Source organism: Nerophis ophidion, linkage group LG05 (assembly GCF_033978795.1).
Source record: "Nerophis ophidion isolate RoL-2023_Sa linkage group LG05, RoL_Noph_v1.0, whole genome shotgun sequence".
Taxonomy (NCBI): Eukaryota; Metazoa; Chordata; class Actinopteri; order Syngnathiformes; family Syngnathidae; genus Nerophis; species Nerophis ophidion.
Window position 1 is genome coordinate 1,499,983 of NC_084615.1, and position 26,975 is coordinate 1,526,957.

Genomic DNA, 26,975 nt, shown 5'->3' on the forward strand with positions numbered 1-26,975 from the left:
AACAATTATTTTAAAGCAGCAATATATTTTTATATTCTAAAAAATAGTATGATACATATGATAAAGTATAAATACTATAAAAAGTATATGAATAAAAACGTAACATTGCATTACAGTCATATTAATAACTAGGATAGAAAACAACGCAATAAAAAAAGAGTTTAACATGATCAATAAAAAGGTGTGTCTTTTTGTATTATTTTCAAGTATTATTATAACATAATTGTTTGTAAAATGAAGACATTAATCTCTGGTAATATTTTGACTTTAAAAACAAAACAAAAAAGCTCAAAATTAAAGCTAACAAAACAACACAACACGTTGCCCTGTTTTGCATTTATTTAGGATATAATAATACAATTTCCTCATAGCTCTAATGTAAAGGCATGAGAAGGAGCATCCATTTTCTACTGCTTGTCCGTTTTGTGATGACGTGAAAAAATGAATGATAAAAAAACAAAAAACCTGTTATATTAAAAGACCAAACTCTGAGAACTGCAACAATATATTAATATTTTCTTCAACAATTACAGTATATTAAAGCAGCAATATATTTTTATATTCTAAAAAATAGTATGAGACGTATGATAAACTGTATGCAAAAAAATAAGTATAAACATAGAACATATCGGAAAATAAATACATAACATTGAGAGAATAATAACAGTCATATTAATAATTACAAAACTAACCTTCCGCCCGAATGCAGCTAAGATAGGGACAAGCGGTAGAAAATGGATGGATGGATAGAAAACAACACAATAAAAAAAAAAACAAGAGTTTAGCAAAATCAATAAAAAGCCTGTTTAAAAAAGGAGTGTCTTTTTGTATTATTTTCAAGTATTATTGTAACATAATTTTTGTAAAATGAAGACATTAATCTCCGGTAATATTTTGACTAAAAACAACAACAAAAAGCTCAAAAGTAAAGCTAACAAAACAAGACAACACGTTGCCCTGTTTTGCATTTATTTAGCATATAATAATAAAATGTCTTCATAGCTCAAATGTAAAGGCATGAGGAGGAGCATCCATTTTCTACCGCTTGCCCTTTTTGTAATGGAAAAAAATCTGTAAAAAAAAAAAATGATAAAAAAAAACAAAAACACGTTGTATTACAAGACCAAACTCTGAAAACTGCTAAAATAAATGAATATTATTTTTCAACAATTATTTTAAAGCAGCAATATATTTTTATATTCTAAAAAATAGTATGAGACATATGATAAAGTATAAATAATATAGAAAGTATATGAATAAAAAAGTAACATTGCATGACAGTCATATTAATAATTAGGATAGAAAACAACGCAATAAAAAAAGAGTTTAACATGATCAATAAAAAGGTGTGTCTTTTTGTATTATTTTCAAGTATTATTATAACATAATTGTTTGTAAAATGAAGACATTAATCTCTGGTAATATTTTGACTTTAAAAACAAAACAAAAAAGCTCAAAATTAAAGCTAACGAAACAACACAACACGTTGCCTTCTTTTGCATTTATTTAGGATATAATAATACAATTTCCTCATAGCTCAAATGTAAAGGCATGAGGAGGAGCATCCATTTTCTACCGCTTGTCCATTTTGTAATGACGTGAAAAAATGAATGATAAAAAAACAAAAAACCTGTTATATTACAAGACCAAACTCTGAGAACTGCAACAATATATTAATATTTTCTTCAACAATTACAGTATATTAGAGCAGCAATATATTTTTATATTCTAAAAAATATGATTAACGGTATGCAAAAAAATAAGTATAAACATAGAACATATCGGAAAATAAAAACATAACATTGAGAGACTAATAACAGTCATATTAATAATTACAAAACTAACCTTCCGCCCGAATGCAGCTAAGATAGGGACAAGCGGTAGAAAATGGATGGATGGATAGAAAACAATGCAATAAAAAAAGAGTTTAACATGATCAATAAAAAGCTTGTTTAAAAAGGTGTGTCTTTTTGTATTATTTTCAAGTATTATTATAACATAATTGTTTGTAAAATGAAGACATTAATCTCCGGTAATATTTTGACTTGAACAACAAAACAAAAAAGCTCAAAATTAAAGCTGACGAAACAAGACAACACGTTGCCCTGTTTTGCATTTATTTAGGATATAATAATACAATTTCCTCATAGCTCTAATGTAAAGGCATGAGGAGGAGCATCCATTTTCTACCGCTTGTCCGTTTTGTAATGACGTGAAAAAATGAATGATAAAAAAACAAAAAACCTGTTATATTACAAGACCAAACTCTGAGATCTGCAACATATATTAATATTTTCTTCAACAATTACAGTATATTAAAGCAGCAATATATTTTTATATTCTAAAAAATAGTATGAGACATATGATTAACGGTATGCAAAAAAATAAGTATAAACATAGAACATATCGGAAAATAAAAACATAACATTGAGAGACTAATAACAGTCATATTAATAATTACAAAACTAACCTTCCGCCCGAATGCAGCTAAGATAGGGACAAGCGGTAGAAAATGGATGGATGGATAGAAAACAACGCAATAAAAAAAAAAAGAGTTTAGCAAAATCAATAAAAAGCCTGTTTAAAAAAGGAGTGTCTTTTTGTATTTTTCTCAATGCTCTCTGATTGATTTCTATTTCTGCAGGATGCATGACAACTTGATCCAGAAGTCAACTATGAGGGACAAAAAGGCCAAAATTCAAGCAGTTCTTTAGCTCTTCATTTTGCTAAACGGAAAACTGTCAGGAGAAATATCCACATGACGTCCATTTTAGCAGCCAGTTGCTTCTCGAGTAGAGCAACACACTCACCAAGGCCACTGCACGCTTCTTTTGTGACTTGTGCTTTTTTCCCCAACAACATGGCACCCTTTTTAACCTTGTTAACGTCATTTTCTCTTGACAGCTTTCCAGTATCGACCTTCGACCTTTGCCAAGCTGTAGTGGCCTTGCTGCCTGTACCCAGCAGCTCCTGGATGGATGACAGCCCGGTAAAGAAGATTCTTGCTCATGCTGTCCTATCCTTCCACTGCTTTTAATGTATATGATGCTAATAAGGTTGTCTCCATACCAATATTTTGGTAGCGGTATCAAAATGTAGTTCGATACTTTCAATTTTTTTTTTTTTTTTTTTTTTTTTTGTCCTGTCCAGCTTCTCAGGCAAATCATATAGTTGATGTAGATCAGGGGTGTCAAACTCAAATACAGAGTGGGACAACATTTAAAACTGAACAAAGCCGCCGGGCCAAGGTTGAACAAACTAACCTTTTAATAGGGACCCAAACAAGTTTAGCTTTGAATATTGAACAAGCGAGACTTATATAACTTTATAGTGACATGCAAAATCCAGTTTCAAATAATAATAATAATTTAAAAATAGCAATGGCATATTAAGTCAAATTTAAATAGAAATTGAATGCCTCTTTTCTATTTGCAGCCTTCTCAAGTAAATATCAAAATTAACTTTTCCAACAGGCTAATAATAAATTTTTATATTGTAGCGTCCAGGAAGAGGTAGTGCTGCAAGGGGTTTTGTGTATTTGTCCTGTTGTGTTACAGTGCAGATGTTCTCCCGAAATTTGCTTGTCATTCTTGTTTAGTTCTGGTTCACAGTGTGGCGCATATTTGTAACAGTCTTAAAGTTGTTTATACGGCCACCCTCAGTGTGACCTGTATGGTTGTTGACCAAGCTTGCATTGCATTAGAGTGTGTGTGTGTGTGTGTGTGTGTGTGTGTGTGTGTGTGTGTGTGTGTGTGTGTGTGTGTGTGTGTGTAAAAGGGGGGGGGGGTGTAGATGCCTATATCGGCTGTTCAGATGTACTTTACAAAAGAGAAGTGTAGGATACTTCTCTTGTTGCCTTATTTGTATTTGACTTTATTAAATGTATTTATATTAACATTTGGTGCAACCATGCCGGAGCAGGAGGGGATAGAAAGAGAAACAAATCAAGACAGAGGGGAAATTGTGGGGATAAGAGGGGGATTAGACAGAGAGACAAAAACAACAACATCAAACACAACAATAACAGCAAAAACAACAACAATAGAACAACACCAGCACATACCATATGTACAAATATGATGGTAAAAGTGATAGCAAAGAAGCAGTTAGTGAAATAAATAACAATATAGAAATGACAATGAGCATTTTTACACTACAACTGGAGCAACACAAATTGTTGATCATGAAAAATACCAATAGTTTACCTCAATTATCAACAATATAGTTGTTCAAATGCAACAATATGTTAACATAATGATAACGAGAAAGATAAAAAAAAAAAAAGAATACCGAAAGATGGAGGGGAAGAGAGAGAGGCAACCTCTATTAATCTTGTAGATTGTTATAGTAACAATGGGTTAAGCTTTGTCAATATGCCATGTGTTACCCAGTTTACCCTAGGGCAGGGGTCGGGAACATTTTTGACTGAGAGAGCCATTTAAGCCAAATATTTTAAAAAGTATTTCCGTGAGAGCCATATCATATTTTTTAACACTGAATACAACTAAATGCGTGCATTTTTAAGTACGACCAACATTTTTAAAGTAGAATAAGTCTCTTGTTTTTTTTGCTAACACTCTTATTCTGAAGCTAACCACTAATAAATGAAAAAACTTCTTACCATGAATGGGACTTCTAGAAAAAGATGGATGGATTAAAATGCATGAGAATGTTTTATATCGTGAACGTTATTTTTAACACTGGGAATGCAGCTGAGATAGGCTCCAACACCCCCCCCCCCCCCCCCGCACCCCCCCCCCCCCCCGCGACCTGAACGGGACAGGCGGTAGGAAATGGATGGATGGATGGAATTATTCATTACTTATCATGTTAAGCAATATTAGCTAAGATTCATCCAAGAGCCAGATGCGGTCTTTAAAAGAGCCACATCTGGCTCGACAGCCATAGGTTACCCACCCCTGCCCTAGGGCAACAACGTTGGTATATGTTTGATGAAACGTGATTATGTGCATGAGTGTATGTATGTATATGTACTTGTATATGTACAGTATGTGTATATGTTTGTTTATACAGTGAATGTATATGTACATGTATGTGTATATGTATGTTTGTACAGTGAATGTATATGTACAGTATGTGTATATGTTTGTTTATACAGTGAATGTATATGTACAGTATGTGTATGTTTGTTTATACAGTGAATGTATATGTACATGTATGTGTATATGTATGTTTATACAGTGAATGTATATGTACATGTATGTGTATATGTATGTTTGTACAGTGAATGTATATGTACATGTATGTGTATATGTATGTTTGTACCGTGAATGTATATGTACATGTATGTGTATATGTATGTTTGTACAGTGAATGTATATGTACATGTATGTGTATATGTATGTTTGTACAATGAATGTATATGTACATGTATGTGTATATGTATGTTTGTACCGTGAATGTATATGTACATGTATGTGTATATGTATGTTTGTACAGTGAATGTATATGTACATGTATGTGTATATGTATGTTTGTACAATGAATGTATATGTACATGTATGTGTATATGTATGTTTGTACAGTGAATGTATATGTACATGTATGTTTGTACAGTGAATGTATATGTACAGTATGTGTATATGTTTGCTTATACAGTGAATGTATATGTACGTGTGTGTATATGTATGTTTGTACAATGAATGTATATGTACATGTATGTGTATATGTATGTTAGTACAGTGAATGTATATGTACAGTATGTGTATGTTTGTTTATACAGTGAATGTACTGTATATGTACAGTATGTGTATGTTTGTTTATACAGTGAATGTATATGTACATGTATGTGTATATGTATGTTTGTACAGTGAATGTATATGTACATATATGTGTATATGTATGTTTGTACAATGAATGTATATGTACATGTATGTGTATATGTATGTTTGTAGAGTGAATGTATATGTACATGTATGTGTATATGTATGTTTGTACAATGAATGTATATGTACATGTATGTGTATATGTTTGTTTGTAGAGTAAATGTATATGTACAGTATGTGTATATGTTTGTTTATACAGTGAATGTATATGTACATGTATGTGTATATGTTTGTTTGTAGAGTAAATGTATATGTACAGTATGTGTATATGTTTGTTTATACAGTGAATGTATATGTACAGTATGTGTATATGTATGTTTCTACAGTGAATGTATATGTACAGTATGTGTATATGTATGTTTCTACAGTGAATGTATATGTACATGTATGTGTATATGTTTGTTTATACAGTGAATGTATATGTACATGTATGTGTATATGTTTGCTTGTAGAGTAAATGTATATGTACAGTATGTGTACATGTATGTTTATACAGTGAATGTATATGTACAGTATGTGTATGTTTGTACCGTGAATGTGCGTGTAGATGGACGAACTTGGAGTATGTAGGTATGTACTACACTGGTTGGATACTTTTCTAAATAAAGAGGACCACAAAAAATGGCACTGTTGTCTTTATTTTAATAAAAAAATCTTTGGGTACATAAAATATATGTTTATTATTGCAATTAGAGAACAATGTTGTCCTTATATAAAATAGTGAACAAACAAGACAAGGTGTCTTTTATTGGTAAGTAAACAAACAAGGACTCCTAATTAGTGTGCTGAAGTATGCAGTGACATATTGTGTCATTTACCATTCTATTATTTTGTCAACATTATAAAGGACAAGCTGTAAACATGTATTATTATTCTACTTATAATAATATCTGCTTATTTTCCGTTTCAACATGTTCTATCTACCCTTCTGTTCAAATGTAATAATCACCTATTCTTCTCTTGTTGGATACTTCACATTAGTTTTGGATGATACCACAAATTCAGGTATTGATCCGATACCAAGTAGTAACAGGATCATACATTGCTCATAATTTAAGTTTCCATGTGTCCAGGGACGTATTTCCTGAGTTTATGAATATAAAATAAATTAAAAAGAAAAAAGATTTTGTGCTGATAAAAAATATTAATGTAATAATAGTAGTATGGACCAAATACGCTCTTGTACTTAGTATCATTACAGTGGATGTCAGGTGTAGATCCACTAATGGTGTTTGTTTACATTGTGACGCCAGTGGGTAGAAAAGCGCTATACAAGTACAACCCATTTACCATTTACCATTTAAAAAGGTGTTCCTTTCAACATAATTATATATACATACAGCGACTTCCTCTTCAGTACAAAGAAAGCTTCAAAATAAAACGACGGCAGTACCAACCTGAATACTGCCTAAGCAAAAAAACAATTTGCACTTATTATTACATAAAAAATACAAAAATATGGTGAACCGGTACTTTTCAAACAGAGTATAGTACTGTTTTTGATTCATTATTAGCACAATACTACACTAGTACCGGTCTACCGTACAACCCTAGACGCTAGAGATGCGCGGTTTGCGGTCTCGTCCGCAGATAAACTGCGGGTCGGGCGGGTGACAGGACGAAAAAATAGATTTTAATTAGATTCGGGCGGGTGGCCGTTGAACCATCCGGAAATATTTGATATACATGGTTCTGGGATCGGTATCCTTTACCATTCTAAGAGCCATTTGAGACCCGTGTCACAAAGCGAAGAAGTCAATAGGAGACGCTAATATTCTCCTGAATGACTGCCGACAGTCACCCAGATAATAAGTATTAGGACGTGTTAAGAAGCCATTGGCTTTGTTGCCTTCTACAACATGTACGATCTGCTTGTCAGTCCAGCATCATGTTGTGTGTGACTTCTGCAGCAACACGCACACGACTGCAAGGCATACTGGGTGACACAGAGTACACTAATGGTTGTGATATAAACCATTTTAACACTCTTAGTAATATGCACCACGCTGTGAAGCCACACCCAACAAGATTGACAAACACATTTCGGGAGAACATCCTCCCAGTAACACAACATAAACGCAACACAACAAATACCCAGAATCCTTTGTATCCATGAAAAATCCTGACTATTTTATACACCCCGCTAGCAGCAACCCCCCTCCCCCCCCCCCCTCCCTGTGCGTCGGTAAGGTGGGCTGGGTTGGGGGCGTGGGGGTGTAAAATATATTCAGGAAGTGTCACGGATACAAAGGATTCTGTGTATTTGTTGTGTTGCGTTTGTGTTGTGTTACTGGGAGGATGTTCTCCCGAAATGTGTTTGTCAATCTTGTTTGGTGTGGCTTCACAGCATGGCGCATATTAGTAAGAGGAGTGTTAAAAGTGTTTATATAACAACCAACAGTGTATTCTGTATCACCCAGTATGCCTTTCAATCTTGTTTGTGTGATTGCGGAAGCTGCACATAACATGAAGCATTTAAGTCTCACCTTAAAACTTAAAACTCATCTGTATACTCTAGCCTTTAAATAGACCTCCTTTTTAGACCAGTTGATCTGCCGCTTCTTTTCTTTTGTCTCCTATGTCCCCCCCCTCCCTTGTGGAGGGTGTCCGGTCCAATGACAATGGATGAAGTATTGGCTGTCCAGAGTCGAGACCCAGGATGGACCACTCGTCTGTGTATCGGTTGGGGACATCTCTACGCTGCTGATCCGACTCCGCTTGAGATGGTTTCCTGTGGACGGGACTCTCGCTGCTGTCTTGGATCCGCTTTGAACTGAACTCTCGCGGCTGTGTTGGAGCCACTATGGATTGCACTTTCACAGTATCATGTTAGACCCGCTCGACATCCATTGCTTTCGGTCCCCTAGAGAGGGGGGGTTGCCCACATCTGAGGTCCTCTCCAAGGTTTCTCATAGTCAGCATTGTCACTGGCGTCCCACTGGATGTGAATTCTCCCTGCCCACTGGGTGTGAGTTTTCCTTGCCCTTTTGTGGGTTCTTCCGAGGATGTTGTAGTCGTAATGATTTGTGCAGTCCTTTGAGACATTTGTGATTTGGGGCTATATAAATAAACATTGATTGATTGATGTTGCCGGACTAACAATCGGTTTGTACATGTTGTTGAAGGTGTCAAAGGCAATGGCTTCACAGCACGCCCAAATTCTTGTCATCAGGATGAACGCTATTGGATATTCGCGGGAACGTTAGCGGCTCCCATTGTCTTCATTACTCTGTGAAACGGGTTTAAATAGTTCTGTGAGTGGTAAAGGTGGCCGAAATCTGATGTATTTCAGCGGGCGGTTGCGGTTCGGGTGGACGACGACTTTGGTGATGCGGTTGCGGATGATATAATCGCCCATCCGCGCATCTCTACTAGACGCTAACATTGCTCTCTCCGAGTCATGATATCGACAGAGAGAGACAATCGTCGCCGTTCTCGCCGCCTGCTATTTATTGCGGCGCGTATGCCGCAGCCAAGCAGGGAGAGATAAAGCTGGCACGTCAAGTGCAGCCTCCCTAATTACGAGGGCGTGCATTAAAATTTCATAGGAAAACGAAAATAAAGCCTGCGAAGCCACAAACGAACCGAGGCAGCAGAATGGAAAGTTCTTCTCCACAACAGAGCGCTCAAATAAAATACCGGTTGCAAGTGTGTGTGTGTGTGTGTGTAAGGGAGCGCGAGACCTTGAGTGAAATGGGAGGAGTTGGCGCAGCAGCATTCAGCAAGCAAATCTGTGAGTCAGTCCACCCCCCCCTCACCACTTAAGCAGCTGCCTCCACTTGCAGGGCACATTTCAGATTATAGGAGGGGTGGGGAGGGGTAGGCACAAGGGGGATGAAGGGAAGGATGACGGGCGAGGTGGAGGTGGGGTTTGAAAGAAGAAAAAAAAAAAGGAGGAGCACGGAAGGACGGAAACAAAAGGTTGCACAATGGTTGCACGAGGCGGTCTGCTTTTCCTCCTTTTCCAAAAAGCCGAACACATCACGGACGAGAAGGTTAACCGCCGGACACGGTGACCTCTGTAACAGAAGTGTTCTTTAATGACCATCAAGCGGCGTTTACTGCCCTGTGCTGGCTCGTGATTAATGGCGGCGTGCACAGGCTACAGTACACGTCTCCTCCCATCCCAGCGCCCCCTACAACCACGGCGATGGAGACTCGAGGGTCGGGGAAACGGCGGCTTCCTCGACGCCCCTCAAGGATGCTTGCAGGAGCGAGACGTTGAAAAAAACAAGCCTACTGAAATGAGATGTTCTTATTTAAACGGGGATAGCAGCTCCATTCTATGTGTCATGCTTGATCATTTCGCCATATTTTTGCTGAAAGGATTTAGTAGAGAACATCCACGATACTTCCAAAGACATGCACCTGGGGATAGGTTAATTGGCAACACTAAAATTGGCCCTAGTGTGTGAATGTGAGTTAGAATGTTGTCTGTCTATCTGTGTTGGCCCTGTGATGAGGTGGCGACTTGTCCAGGGTGTATCCTGCCTTCTGCCCGATTGTAGCTGAGATAGGCGCCAGCGCCCCCGTGACCCCGAAAGGGAATAAGCGGTAGGAAATGGATGGATGGACATCCACGATAAAGTTCGCAACTTTCGGTGCTAAGAGAAAAGCCTTGCCTGTACCGGAAGTAGCAGACGATGAGGTCACATGTTTGATGGCTCCTCACATATTCACATTGTTTATAATGGGAGCCTCCAACAAAAAGTGCTATTCGGACCGAGAAAACGACAATTTCCCCATTAATTTGAGCGAGGATGAAAGATTCGTGTTTGAGGATATTGATAGTGACGGACTAGAAGAAAAATAAATAAGTTAAATAAAATTGCATTGGGACGGATTCCGATGTTTTTAGACACATTTACTAGGATAATTCTGGGAAATCCCTTATCTTTCCATTGTGTTGCTAGTGTTTTAGTGAGTTTAATAGTACCTGATAGTCGGAGGTGTACGTCCACGGGTGTGTTGACGCGCAGTGTCTCAGGGGAGTCGACGGCCGCTATGGACGGCACAAGCTCAGCTTTTCTCCGGTAAGAAGCTACTTTTTAACCACAATTTTCTCACCGAAACCTGCTGGTTGACATTCCGTCGTGTTTCATGTTCTCTTGACCGTGCTCTGATCCATAGTAAAGTTTCACCTCCAGGAATTTTAATCAAGGAATCACCGTGTGTTTGTGTGGCTAAAGGCTAAAGCTTCCCAACTCCATCTTTCTACTTTGACTTCTCCAATATTAATTGAACAAATTGCAAAAGATTCAGCAACACAGATCTCCAAAATACTGTGTAATTATGTCGTTAAAGCAGACGACTTTTAGCTGTGTGTGTGTGCAGCGCTCATACTTCCTAAAAACCTGTGACGTCTTGCGTACACGTCATCATTCCGCAACGTTTTCAAGAAGAAACTCCCGGGAAATTTAAAATTGTAATTTAGTAAACTAAAGCGGCCGTATTGTCATGTGTTGCAATGTTAATATTTCATCATTGATATATAAACTATCAGACTGTGTGGTGGCTAGTAGTGGCTTTCAGTAGGACTTTAACACGCAGTCTGATAGTTTATATATCAATGATGAAATATTAACAATGCAACACATGCCAATACGGCCGCTTTAGTTTACTAAATTGCAATTTAAAATTTTGCGCGGAAGTATCATGCTAAAACGTCGCGGTATGACGCGTGACGTCACGTATTGTAGGAACATTTTGGTCTAACACCGATCCCAGCTATAAGTCGTCTGCTTTAATCGCATAATTACACAGTATTCTGGACATCTGTGTTGCTGAATCTTTTGCAATTTGTTCAATAAATAATGGAGACGTCAAAGAAGAAAGATGTAGGTGGGAAGCGGTGTATTGCAGCAACCAAAACACAGCCTGTTTCTTTTGTTTGTTGTGAAGCTTTAATATGGAACAGAGCGGTCAAGGGAACATGGTTCTCTACCACATGTCAACCGGCAGGTTTCGGTGAGAAAATTCTGGTGATAAGTCGGCTCTTACCGGAGACATGAATGGAGCTTTCGTCCTCCTGCAGCAGCTGTCAAAAAGGCAGCTGCGACTTTTTTGCTCCTCCATGGCTTACATCAGAGACACTGGCGGTCACCACACCCCTCCGACTTTCAGGTATGACTTTATATTCTCACTAAAACACTCTTGCTTCTTCCGACCGACCGCCCCTAAACGTGGGATGCTTCCACTGTGGAGGAGGGGGAAAAAAAGCTCAGCCCGGCCCGACCGGCTGCCTTCGCTTCGCCTCGTCGAGAAACGTGGCTTCCCTCAGAGACACTGGCGGTCACCACACCCGTGGCCACATTCCTCCGACTTTCAGGTACGACTATATAATCTCACTAAAGCACTAGTAACACAATAAGCAGATAAGGGATTTCCAGAATTATCCTGATAAATGTGTCTAATAACATCTGAATCGCTCCCACTGCCGTCGTTTTTGTTTTTTTTCTAGTGCTTCACTCTAACTTTCCTCATGCACAAATCTTTCATCCTCGCTCAAATTAATGGGAAAATCGTCGCTTTCTCGGTCCGAATCGCTCTCGCTGCTGGTGGCCATGATTATAAACAATGTTCAGATGTGAGGAGCTCCACAACCCGTGATGTCACGCGCACATCGTCCGCTACTTCCGGTACAGGCAAGGCTTTTTTATTAGCGACCAAAAGTTGCAAACTTTATCGTCGATGTTCTCTACTAAATCCTTTCAGCAAAAATATGGCAATATGGCGAAATGATGAAGTATGACACATAGAATGGACCTGCTATCCCCGTTTAAATAAGAACATCTCATTTCAGTAGGCCTTTAAAATTGCATGAACACGTACAGTGGGGCAAAAAAGTATTTAGTCAGCCAGCGATTGTGCAAGTTCTCCCACTTCAAATGATGACAGAGGTCTGTCATTTTCATCATAGGTACACTTCAACTGGGAGAGACAGAATGGGCAAAAAAATCCAGGAATTTTGAAGAATTTATTTGTAAATGATGGTGGAAAATAAGTATTTGGTCAACCATTCAAAGCTCTCACTGATGGAAGGAGGTTTTGGCTCCAAATCTCAGGATACATGGCCCCATTCATTCTTTCCTTAACACGGATCAATCGTCCTGTCCCCTTAGCAGAAAAACAGCCCCAAAGCATGATGTTTCCACCCCCATGCTTCACAGTAGGTGTGGTGTTCTTGGGATGCAACTCAGTATTCTTCTTCCTCCAAACACGACGAGTTGAGTTTATACCAAAAATTATATTTTGGTTTCATCTGACCACATGACATTCTCCCAATCCTCTGCTGTATCATCCATGTATCCATTTTGGTATAAACTATAGTTGAACTGTTGAATGCCAAGTTGAATCCTGACCATACTTGCTATCCCTCCTGGATTTTCTGGGAGACTCCCGAAATTCAGCGCCTCTCCCGAAAACCTCCCGGGACAAATTTTCTCCCGAAATGCAGGTGGAAATGGAGGCCACGCCCCTTCCAGCTCCATGCGGACCTGAGTGAGGACAGCCTGTTTTCACGTCCGCTTTCCCACAATATAAACAGAGTGCCTGCCAGATGATGTTAGAACTGTAGAATGATCGAGGGCAAGTTCTTGATTTCTTATAATAATAATAATTGATTAGATTTATATCACGCTTTTCTATTGTTAGATACCCAAAGCGCTCACAGAGAAGTGGGAAGCCATCCTTCATTCACACGATGGTGGTGGTAAGCTACATCAGTAGCCACAGCTGCCCTGGGGTAGACTGACGGAAGCGTGGCTGCCAGTTTGCACCTACGGCCCCTCCGACCACCACCCATCATTCATTCATCATTCATTCACCAGTGTGAGCGGCACCGGGGGCAAAGGGTGAAGTGCCCTGCCCAAGGACACAACGGCAGAGATTTGGATGTCAATAGGTGGGAAGCGAACCTGCAACCCTCAGGTTTCTAGCATGGCCGCTCTACCCACTACGCCATGCCGCCCCATTATGTGGGTTTTTTGTTAGGCAGTTTCATTAACGTCCTCCCAGCGCGGTAACAACACACAACAACAGCAGTCATGTTTTCGTCTACCGTAAAGCAGTTCGTCTGCCGTAAACAGCAATGTTGTGACACTCTTAAACAGGACAATACTGCCGTCTACTGTACATACATATGGTTAGAAAAATAGTGACAGAGAATAGAACAAAGATGGACAATTCAACCCTTAACTCAACAATGAGTAGATGAGTGTTATGTGTGTGTATCTGTGTAAATAAATGAACACTGAATTTCGTGTTCATCCAAATCGGAGTTTTCAAGGTTGGCAAGTATGGTCCTGATGCAAGTTCTGCTGCTGTGGTCAAAGTGCGCTCTCGTGTCGCCCAAGGTTTTGTTGTCTTCCCTCATTACACTCTGACCTGCAGGCTATACCCGGTGTAGCCGTGGCTTGTGATTCGTTTGTCACCGCCGTGTGAATACTGGGCCAATTAGGGACAACACTGAGGCTTACATCTTTGCTCAAGATGACAAGTAAAAACGGTCCTTTAATGGAATGGTAACATCTACACGTCCGCCATAAGCCAGCCTAAACCCCCACACTCTTTTGTGCTTCTTCTTTCTCCTGAGAATAAATTAGGCTGACCTAAAAGGTAAGAAAACTAATAGCATCCAGTTAGTAAATAAAAGGGAATTTATTTAGGGGGTTGATTGCACATTCTTTTGGGTATTATATATCTATTTGCTAACTCAGGGGTCGGGAACCTTTTTTGGCTGACGGAGCCAAAAAGCCAAATATTTTAAAATGTATTTCCGTAAGAGCCATAAAATATTTTTTTTAACACAGAACACAACTAAAAACATGCATTTTTAAGTAAGACCAACATTTCTAGAGTATAATTGGTCTCTTATTCTTTGTAATAACATTGTTATTCTGAAGCTGACTGTGGAGGCGGCGTGGCCTGCGGGCCTGCAGCGAAGCGGGGTGTGGCAGGACCGGCCTGGAAATCAGCGTAGATGGCCCACCTGGGCCTTGTTATCTAATCACCTGTCGCTCTGTTATAAGCAGCAGCCAGGAGGAGAGACAGGGCTGGAGCTGGAGACAGAGCGCGAGCGAGAACGAAAGAGAAAAATACTATTGCTGGAAAGCAACTGAGAGACTTATTGAAAAACACAAAATATTGTAACCCATGTCGGTGCTTGGTGGTCTGAAGAACCCCCAGGAGGGCAAGCCCCACACTAACCAATAATTAAAAAAATAACTTCTTACCATTAACCCAACTTCTTGAACATAAAAAAGCATGAGAATGTTTTATATTTTGAACGAACACGGCATCCATCCATTTCCTACCGCTTGTCCCTAAAATTGAATGCCTCTTTTCTGTTTGCAGCCTTCTGAGGTAAATATCAAAATGAACTTGTTTCCACAGGCTAATAATACATTTGAAAATAAAATAATAAAGAATGAAACAAACATTCAAGCCGTATAGTAGAAAGAGAAAGTGCATGAATAAAGTGTTAATTATTGCTCAGTTTGCTACACTGATTTGCTTTAACACTGAATATGGAACAAGAAACGCTTATATAACTTCAAAATCAACTGTCAAAAAACATCAAAACATCAATGGTATATTAAATAGATTTTTTTTAAAAATGCCTCTTTCCTATTTGCAGCCTTCTGGGGTAAATAACACTAAGGTTTGGGTTTGGTGGTCCCGAAATAGTTAGTGCTGCAAAGGGTTCTGGGTATTTGTTCTGTTGTTTTTATGTTAAAGCAGGGAGTTGCCCACATATGCCTGTCCTCTCCAAGGTTTCTCATAGTCATCATTGTCACCGACGTCCCACTGGGTGTGTTTTCCTTGCCCTTATGTGGGCCTACCGAGGATGTCGTAGTGGTTTGTGCAGCCCTTTGAGACAAATAAATACATAAATATTCATTGATTGATGTTGTGTTACGGTGCAAACGTTCTCCCGAAATGTGTTTGTCATTCTTATTTGTTGTGGGTTCACAGTGTGGCGCATATTTGTAGCAGTGTTAAAGTTGTTTATACAGCCACCCTCAGTGTGACCTGTATGGCTGTTGACCAAGTATGCTTTGCATTCACTTATGTGTGTAAAAGCTGCATATATTATGTGACTGGCCAGCACGCTGTTTGTATGGAGGAAAAGCGGACGTGACGACAGGTTGTAGAGGGCGCTATAGGCACACCCCCAATATTGGAAATCGGGAGAAATTCGGGAGAATGGTTGCTCCGGGAGATTTTCGGGAGGGGCACTAAAATTTGGGAGTCTCCCAGGAAAATTGGGTATAATACCGGCAGGCAAGCTCTAATGTTACTTTTATATTGCCTCAAGGGCCAAATGAAATTACACGGAGGGCCAAATTTGGCCCGCGGGTCAGAGTTTGACACCCATGTGCTAGAGAATAAAGAGTGTTTGAAACTGCATGTCGACATCTCGGTTTGGTGCCACACGCCCACACCATCAACATTTCCAGATCAACACCGTATGAAAAAAATAGTCAACAACAGAAAGTAATAACGTCCGTAGTAGCAAACCATGAATTGATTTACGTGGACCCCGACTTGCTTTTTGCAGATGATGTGGTCCTGATGGCTTCATCTGACCGGGATCTTCAGCTCTCACTGGATCGGTTCGCAGCCGAGTGCGAAGCGACCGGAATGAGAATCAGCACCTCCAAGTCCGAGTCCATGGTTCTCGCCCGGAAAAGGGTGGAATGCCATCTCCGGGTTGGGGAGGAGACCCTGCCCCAAGTGGAGGAGTTCAAGTACCTAGGAGTCTTGTTCACGAGTGAGGGAAGAGTGGATCGTGAGATCGACAGGCGGATCGGTGCGGCGTCTTCAGTAATGCGGACGTTGTACCGGTCCGTTGTGGTGAAGAAGGAGCTGAGCCGGAAGGCAAAGCTCTCAATTTACCGGTCGATCTACGTTCCCATCCTCACCTATGGTCATGAGCTTTGGGTCATGACCGAAAGGATAAGATCACGGGTACAAGCGGCCGAAATGAGTTTCCAGGTCTCTCCCTTAGAGATAGGGTGAGAAGCTCTGCCATCCGGGAGGAACTCAAAGTAAAGCCGCTGCTCCTCCACATGGAGAGGAGCCAGATGAGGTGGTTCGGGCATCTGGTCAGGATGCCACCCGAACGCCTCCCTAGGGAGGTGTTTAGGGCACGTCCAACCGGTAGGAGGCCACGGGGAAGACCCAGGACACGTTGGGAAGACTATGTCTCCCGGCTGGCCTGGGAACGCCTCGGGATCCCCCGGGAAGAGCTGGACGAAGTGGCTGGGGAGAGGGAAGTCTGGGTTTCCTTGCTTAGGCTGTTGCCCCCGCGACCCGACCTCGGATAAGCGGAAGAAGATGGATGGATGGACCCCGACTTAAAGAAGTTGAACAACTTATTGGGGTGTTACCATTTAGTGGTCAATTGTAGGGAATATGTACTGAACTGTGCAATCTACTAATAAAAGTTTCAATCAATCAATCACCGACCACATAGCGAAGGACAAACACTATTTGATTTCCTATTAAGCAGCTATTTTTTATTTGACACTTAAAATGTCTCTGACAATCTTGTACTTTTTGTTTTGAAATGACATGAACGTTTGTGCCGCTGCTTAATAAACTTTTAGTCAATTGACTTAGTTTTCAAAATGAGCATATATTAATGCAGTATGAAGAAGAATGTTTGGGCGGCATAGCTCGCTTGGTAGAGTGGCCGTGCCAGCAACTTGAGGGTTGCAGGTTCGATTCCCGCTTGTGCCATCCTAGTCACTGCCGTTGTGTCCTTGGGCAAGACACTTTACCCACCTGCTCCCAGTGCCACCCACACTGCTTTAAATGTAACTTAGATATTGGGTTTCACCATGTAAAGTGCTTTGAGTCACTTGAGAAAAGCGCTATATAAATATAATTCACTTGACTTTAATGTAGACACATAGAATCATCATACTGCTGTGATTATATGCATCAAGTGTTCATTCAAGGCTAAGGCAAAATATCCAGATATATATCGTGTATCGTGATATGGCCTGAAAATATCGAGATGTTATAAAAAGTCCATATCGCCCAGCCCTACTTTCAAGTCATGAAACGTAAATGGAATATTTTTGGTGCTTTTGGATGTTTTTAGAGGGAATTATGAGTGTATAGAGGACCTCCCATAAGCTGACTTTTATTTACAAATTAGTATGCATTTTTTTGAAATAATGATTGTGAACGATAAACATTACAGATATTGGAACCGGTATCGTTTTAAATGTAAAAGGTAACCGTCCCTAATAATCATGAGATTAATCAATAACTTATTGGCTATCAGTTGCAAAGTCCCAAAAATGACCTTGCAACAACATTTCGCTTGATGACGGCCTTTTTGTTCAACCAATCGTGTTCAAATTTGAGACAAAAGTGCTTGTCCGTGCCCTTAAGGTGTTTACAAAATTCCACTGGGATTCAGTTAAACACCCTTTGTAGAGCTCATTAAGATGTGTGAGAAATGTCAAATCAATCAAAATTCTGCGGTCAAACTGGGGGTAAGATAAGTGTTACCCTGGAGTGTATCCATCCATCCATTTTTCTTCCGCTTATCCGAGGTCGGGTTGCGGGGGCAGCAGCCTAAGCAGACAGAGAAGCCCAGACTTCACTCTCCCTAGCCACTTCATCCCGAGGCGTTCCCAGGCCAGCCGGGAGACATAGTCTTCCCAACGTGTCCTGGGTCTTCCCCGTGGCCTCCTACCGGTTGGACGTGCCCTAAACACCTCCCTAGGGAGGCGTTCGGGTGGCATCCTGACCAGATGCCCGAACCACCTCATCTGGCTCCTCTCGATGTGGAGGAGCAGCGGCTTTACTTTGAGTTCCTCCCGGATGGCAGAGCTTCTCACCCTATCTCTAAGGGAGAGACCCAAACTCATTTGGGCCGCTTGTACCCGTGATCTTATCCTTTCGGTCATGACCCAAAGCTCATGACCATAGGTGAGGATGGGAACGTAGATCGACCGGTAAATTGAGAGCTTTGCCTTCCGGCTCAGCTCCTTCTTCACCACAACGGATCGATACAACGTCCGCATTACTGAAGACGCCGCGCCGATCCGCCTGTCGATCTCACGATCCACTCTTCCCTCACTCGTGAACAAGACTCCTAGGTACTTGAACTCCTCCACTTGGGGCAGGGTCTCCTCCCCAACCCGGAGATGGCATTCCACCCTTTTCCGGGCGAGAACCATGGACTCGGACTTGGAGGTGCTGATTCTCATTCCGGTCGCTTCACACTCGGCTGCGAACCGATCCAGTGAGAGCTGAAGATCCTGGTCAGATGAAGCCATCAGGACCACATCATCTGCAAAAAGCAGAGACCTAATCCCGCAGCCACCAAACCAGAACCCCTCAACGCCTTGACTGTGCCTAGAAATTCTGTCCATAAAAGTTATGAACAGAATGGGTGACAAAGGACAGCCTTGGCGGAGTCCAACCCTCACTGGAAATGTGTCCGACTTACTGCCGGCAATGCGGACCAAGCTCTGACACTGATCATACAGGAAGTGGACCGCCACAATAAGACAGTCCGATACCCCATACTCTCTGAGCACTCCTCACAGGACTTCCCGAGGGACACGGTCCAATGCCTTCTCCAAGTCCACAAAGCACATGTAGACTGGTTGGGCAAACTCCCATGCACCCTCAAGAACCCTGCCCAGAGTATAGAGCTGGTCCACAGTTCCACGACCAGGACGAAAACCACACTGTTCCTCCTGAATCCGAGGTTGGACTATCCGACGTAGCCTCCTCTCCAGTACACCTGAATAAACCTTACATCAATATTTATGGAACATGTCCAGAAAAATCTAGCTGTCAACACTGAATATTGCATTGTTGCATTTCTTTTCAGTTTATGAACTTACATTCATATTTTGTTGAAGTATTATTCAATAAATATATTTATAAAGGATTTTTGAATTGTTGGTATTTTTTGAATATTTAAAAAAAAATCTCTCGTACCCCTTGTCATACCTTCAGGTACCCCCAGGGGTCCGCCTACCCCCATTTGAGAACCACTGCTCTACAACACAAGGAGATGTTTTAAATGTAGATTCAAATAGTATAGATCCCCTTAAGTAGAATTATTTTTAGGGAGCGAGGATACGAGTTGTTCAAAAGCCGACATGGATTCTGTCCTATTTATAAAAACGAAAAGAAAAAATGAGTCACTTGGCGTTGCAAGTAATACAGCAACAAAAAGCAACCATGAGCCTTCAGCAGTTTGTAAATTGTGTTTTTCCAGGCCTTTTGTAATCATCGGAGTATCCGACATTGAGTGACAGCACGCAACAGCGGAATATTGGGTCGTGTCCGCACAACACATATTGTGTGTCGCTGTTTATTTCATCACGTCACAATTGACATCATCTCTTTTTGTCTGTTTTGACGTTAGGGCGTGAAGGCGACACAATTTTAGGGGAAAGTTCACATCGCATGAATGAACGCAATAAGTTTATTCCGGAACATATCATCAAACATCAACCATTTTGTGTGATCAGTTTAACAGTAAAGATTAAACATTTATCAATCATACACATTCACACACAAACAGAAAGGAAAAAGAATGACCAAAAAATGACTTATCATATAACTTCACTGAAAATAAGATTACCTGGAACATCAACTTTAAAAAAAAAAATCAATGGGATGAAAATAATTGTTACTATATTTGATCATTTTAAATCACCGTATTTCCTTGAATTGTCGCCGGGGCGCTAATTAATTCAAAACCTCTTCTCACTCCTGCGCTTACCAAGGGCATGCGGTAAAAGTAAGCATGCGCTAATTATTTCCAAAACGTCTTCTCACTCCGGCACTTACCAAAGGCATGCAGTAAAAATTTGAGTGTGATGTAAGCTTGGACCTTAAATCCTATTGAATAGCTCTTAATCTTCTTCCTTTTATGCGATTTCAAATTACCGGTATTGAAATCAGCCTCCTCCATTTTGAAAATGATGACAGGGGAAGTGTCACTCGTGACGTCACGAGTTTGACCAGGCGGTAATAATAACAATAATAATAATAATAATAATAATAATAATAATAATAATGGATTAGATTTATATCGCGCTTTTTCTATTGTTATATACTCAAAGCGCTCGCAGTGAAGTGTGAACCCATCATTCATTCACACGATGGTGGTGGTAAGCTACATCTGTAGCCACAGCTGCCCTGGGGTAGACTGACGGAAGCGTGGCTGCCAGTTTGCACCTACGGCCCCTCCGACCACCACCAATCATTCATTCATCATTCATTCACCGGTGTGAGCGGCACCGGGGGCAAAGGGTGAAGTGTCCTGCCAAGGACACAACGGCAGCCATTTGGATGTCAATAGGTGGGAAGCAAACCTGCAACCCTCAGGTTTCTGGCACGGCCGCTCAACCCACTACGCCATGCCGGTAATACTAAGCATGCGCTAATTATTTTGGGAAGTGAGTTTGACCCGGCAGTAATTCAAGGCAGGCGCATACTATATGCCCTGTGGCAATTCAAGGAAATACAGTATTTCACCTTTCAAGTTTTTCTTAAAGGGGAACATTATCAGCAGACCTATGTAAGCGTCAATATATACCTTGATGGTGCAGAAAAAAGACCATATCTTTTTTTAAACCGATTTCCGAACTCTAAATGGGTGAATTTTGGCGAATTAAACACCTTTCTGTTTATCGCTCTTTTTGCATTGACGTCAGAACGTGGCGTCTCCGAGGTAATACAGCCGCCATTTTCATTTTCAACACATTACAGCTGTGTTATTTTCCGTTTTTTCGACAATTTTTTGGAACCTTGGAGACCTCATGCCTCGTGGGTGTGTTGTCGGAGGGTGTAACAACACTAACAGGGAGGGATTCAAGTTGCACCACTGGCCCCAAGATGCCAAAGTGTCTGCCGCCAGACCCCCATTGAATGTACCAGAGTGTCTCCACATTTTACCGGCGATGACAGACATGGCACAGAGATGTATGGATAACCTGCAGATGCATTTGCAAATATATTACGTTTCCTTACCAATCGAAGGATTTAAGTTGCTCCAGTGTCACAAGATGCGAAAGTCCTGATCGTTTGGTCCGCACATTTTACCGGCAATGCTAACGCAGCTATACGGCCATGCTATGGCTATGAATAGCGTCAATAGCTATTTGCTCAATAGCTTCAGTTTCTTCTTCAATATTTTCATACTCCAACCATCTGTTTCAATACATGCGTAATCTGTTGAATCGCTGAAATCCGAGTTTGAATCCGAGCTAATGTCGCTATATCTTGCTGTGGTATTCCCATTGTTTGTTTACATTGGCAGCACTGTGTGACGTCACAGGGAAATGGATAGTGGCATCGCAAATAGCGAAAATCAAGCAGTTTAAAACTTTTTTAGGGATATTCCGGGACCGGTAAAATTTTGAAAAAAACTTCAAAAAATACAACAAGCCACTGGGAACTGATTTTTATTGTTTTTAACCCTTTTGAAATTGTGATAATGTTCCTCTTTAAAACTTAGAACTACATGCCTGTTCCACCATTTAACTCCTAAAACTGAAATACATTTGTATTTTATATTCGTTCTTCCATCCATCCATTTTCTACCGCTTGTCCCTTTTTTGGGGGTTCGCGGGGGGCGCTGGCGCCTATCTCAGCTACAATCGGGCGGAAGGCGGGGTACACCCTGGACAAGTCGCCACCTCATCGCAGGGCCAACACAGATAGACAGACAACATTCACACTCACATTCACACACTAGGGACCATTTAGTGTTGCCAATCAACCTATCCCCAGGTGCATGTCTTTGGAAGTGAGAGGAAGCCGGAGTACCCGGAGGGAACCCACGCAGTCACGGGGAGAACATGCAAACTCCACACAGAAAGATCCTGAGCCCAGGATTCAACCCAGGACTACTCAGGACCTTCGTATTGTGAGGCAGACGCACTAACCCCTCTGCCACTTTACCTATTTCAAAAATCAATATAAAAACACAAATTTGAACACATTACAACTTATTAATAATGGATTGGTATGTTCATAGTAGCACACTTTATGTATTATTCTAAAGACCCTTTTTTGAAGTTTAATTACAGTATTTTTCGGATTATAAATCGCTCCGGAGTATAAATCGCACCTGCTGAAAATGTATAATAGAGAAGGAAAAAAACATATATACATTGCACTGGAGTATAAGTCGCATCTTTGGGGGAAATTTATTTTTAAAAATACAACACCAAGAATAGACATTTGAAAGGCAATTTAAAATAAATAAATAATAGTGAAGAACAGGCTGAATAAGTGTAGGTTATATGAGGCATAAATAAGCAACTGCTATGTTAACCTAACATATTATGGTAAGAGTCATTCAAATAACTAGAACATATAGAACATGCTATACCTTTACCAAACTATCTCTCACTCCTAATCCATAAATCCCATGAAATCTTCTTCCTCGATGTCGCTTCTAAACAACTCTGCCAACTCCAAAGGTATGCGCCGCTTCCTCTTGTCCTTTTCTGCTGCATATTTCACTACATCCAGCTTGTAATCTGCACTACATGATTTCCTTTTCAACGCCATTTTTGTTCAGCCCTTCTCAGTTTATATAAGTTACCGCCAACGATGAAATGATCCATTTTAATAGCTACGGCAGTAGCATATAGCATGTAGCAGTTAGCATCCCATGACTCACAATACACTTCTGCCATGACCCTCCCCCGCCGAATTCTTATTGGTTGACGTGTGTGTGACGATTGCTGACATTTTCTTGGTCTCTTCCGCGAATGAGATAAATAATATTATTTGATATTTTATGGTAATGTGCTAATAATTTCACACATAAGTTGCTCCGGAGTATAAGTCGCACCCCCAAGCCAAACTATGAAAAAAACTGCGACTTATAGTCCGAAAAATACGGTAATGGGTCAATGTTTGTTTTATAAACATTTCACCAAACTTCAACACAATATGTCAAATATGGAAAAATAAAAGAATAATACAACATGCGCTGACATTTCTTGTTCAGCATGTGTCTTACTTTATAAAGAATAGCAATGGATTTGGATAATTTCCCCTTTATATATTCAATAAGCGGTTTCCAACATAATTCATGATCAATTATTATTCCCAAGAATTTAGTTTCATATACTATATCAATGTCCAGCTGATTTAAAATGTTCAAAATGCAACACGGTGCTGATCTCTTTCATTGAGCTGAAAACACATACTTTGCATGACTTGTGTATATGATATCCTCCTGTGGTCACAATAAAACGGGCTACTGTTACCCCGCCAGCAACACTATGAAGGAACCCCCCCCCCCCATGCAGGAACCCACCCCTAGCAAGGGAATACGACTGTTACAGCACAGATCTCTTGGGAGCTTGTCATTGTTTTCACCAGAAATGTGCATCAGGCTCAGCCTCCTTAATGACCCATTTAGGCAATTAGCGACCGGTTTAAATATTCGGCTACTAAGTTCAACCTCTCTAGAAATGATCTGAACTGTTGTTTTCTGTTCCAGTGTGGTATAACGTAGAAAGATGCTGCCATTGCTAGTTTTGATCAGACTATGAGACTGAGTTCACAGCACCTCTGCTGGTTGCAGCTAAGTACTGCACTCTATTTAGCCTCCACAGTAGCTTCTCAACACAATGAATCAACATGTTTTCACACAAAATAGTTTGCTAGGTTTGAAACATACTGATGTCATCTTGAAGTTCCATAGTGTGTTTCCTATTGTATCTCTTGTTTAATTCTAAGGACTGTACAGTGGAACCCGTTTAAGTCGACATAATTAACACTAGCCATTGCTAGCACATTTACTTGAGAATTTGGTCATTTAAAATGTAAATACAAATTAGTTGACAGTCTTTAGTTCCGTACGATATTTTATACTTCATCCTGCAGAGCTGATAATTAATTACGTTGCACATCTTGACTACTTTCCTGCATGTGCTACTCTTTCTTCCGGTGGCTAAAAATATAAAAACGAACTGTAATAGGATAGAATAGAATAGAATGAGCGCATTTTGTTCTTTGCTTCGACAGTATTCAGGTTGGTACTTTTAGGATTTGTATTTTGAAGTTTACTTTGTACTGAACAGGAAGTCGCTGTATGCATATTTATTTATGTTAAAACGGGAGTGTCAAACTCGTTTTGGAAAAGTTGCTGATGGTGTGCTTGACAGATACGCAGCTTGAAGAAGATATCGTAGAAGTCCTCTTTCCAAGGTAAATCCTGGGTTCTTACATTGCTTTTTAAAAACAAATTTATTTTTTCGCAGTACATTATATTGTATTGTTTTTATTAGGGGTGGGCAAACTAATGCGTTAATCACGCGTTAACTCATCAATCTATTAACGCCGACAATTATTCTATCGCACATTTGCGTATGTTGTTTACATGCTTTTATTTTGTTAACGCCTTTTCTTAACAAGATGGCGTGGAGGGGCTCTTGGTAAAGATGGAACATTTGGCAAAAATACCGGACAATTCTGCAAATTTCCTGGCTGGCTTACAGCGTGGTCACTCCGGGATCACTTACGACCGCCAGACAATTCTGGATGTGGATAGATCGGGCCGTTTTGGACTGAATGAGGCGTGCTAGCTAGCATGGGAATACTTTGCCGTCTACATCCAGCGGCCTGTGAAGCAGCGGAGTATATGTGTTGTCTGTCTATTTATGAATAATGCAGACCAGGAGTGTTGGCTGACTTCTTAACGTTTACTTTCAGAGCGTGCATATCACAACATACAAGATGTCGTCATGGCGACACAACCTATACATGCTCCTCACTCCTGTTGCATGCTGGGTAGGGTAGTTCTTTTATTCCCTGGCTCATAACATCACAATATAGTACCATGTATATGATGCCTTCAGTTTATCAAAGCACCAAACAAACAATCGGAAAATTCCCATCATATCAATTCCTAGATATGGTCATAATTATTTTAAGTGCACTACGCAGAATAAACACAACATTATTAATATTGCTACTATGGATCATTTGATCAAAAATTCCCTAAAACAGCCCACTACCTATAATATAGGTTTTTTAAACATAAGATCCCTGATAAAAAAAAATGTTTCTGCTGTTACCTCAGAAATTGCCTGTTCAGATGTTATGATTGTGGCTCAGAGATTTGTATGTAGATTATATTTATTTTCCATAACAAACAGGATAACTTAAATACCCTGGCAGTGGCAATAAGCTTAAATGTTTGTATTTACATTTTTGGAGTTGATTTTCATCAAATATGCTATTTAAGTGCTACTGTTTAACAAGGACTGATTTAAATTGTGTTTGCACAACAAATGTTTTGGCGCTTTTGTTCATGTGGGAGAATATTCCAATAAAGGTGCACTACACACTACTTTGGAATTCATTATTGGGCTTTGCGTATACAATGCAGTTAATCGCGAGTAATCGGAGAAATAGTGTGATTAACTTCGATTACAATTTTTAATTGTTGCCCAGCCCTATTTTTTATACAATATGTCTTATCTAACAGTGTGTTCTTCTTTTTAAAAGGCATGTTTCATGTTAAATTGTGCTGTTTTTAGGGGGGGGGGTCGCACTATTTAAATTGATTTAAATTAGAAATGTTATATGCGGTACAAGTATATTGAGTTAAGAGCGTTGTCATAGAACCAAATGATCTTGTAAGTCAGGGATGTCCAACTCGTTTTCATTGGAGGGCCACGTTGCAGTTTTGGCTGCCCTCAGACGGCCGGCCGCTTGTAACATGATATTGTCACACAATTACCTATGCAATTAATTCATATATGTCAACTTTACCTACACTGTAAGAAAACTAAAGTAAAGTCAAGTTAAAGTAGCAATGATTGTCACACACACACTAGGTGTGGCGAAATTATTCTCTGCATTTGACCAATCACCCTTAATCACCCCCTGGGAAGTGAGGGGAGCAGTGGGCAGCAGCGGTGCCGCGCCCGGGAATCATTTTTGCTGATTTAACCCCCAATTCCAACACCAAGAAAAAAAATATGTGAACCTTGCAGTCCAAAAAATGGCAGAATTTTACAATAAAATTTACAGTAAAATGGTGACACTCTATTTTGCTTTAAAATTCTGGTGATTGAGCAGTCATTTTTTGGTTATTTTTTGTTGCATTAA

General features: G+C 40.2%; 1 protein-coding gene and 1 long non-coding RNA gene across 5 annotated transcripts in view; one reads left to right on the top strand and one right to left on the bottom strand.

Moving 5' to 3' along the window:
- Window positions 1-3,150, top strand: part of LOC133552485 (uncharacterized) — a 70,974-nt gene extending 67,824 nt beyond the window's left edge. Inside the window, exon 2 of the long non-coding RNA XR_009806723.1 lies at window positions 2,905-3,150. This is a non-coding gene — a long non-coding RNA (uncharacterized LOC133552485). The remainder of the gene's footprint in view (window positions 1-2,904) is intronic.
- The window catches only part of nexmifb (neurite extension and migration factor b), a 406,603-nt gene that overhangs the window by 235,649 nt on the left and 143,979 nt on the right, over window positions 1-26,975 (bottom strand). The gene's annotated exons all lie outside the window — the stretch shown is intronic.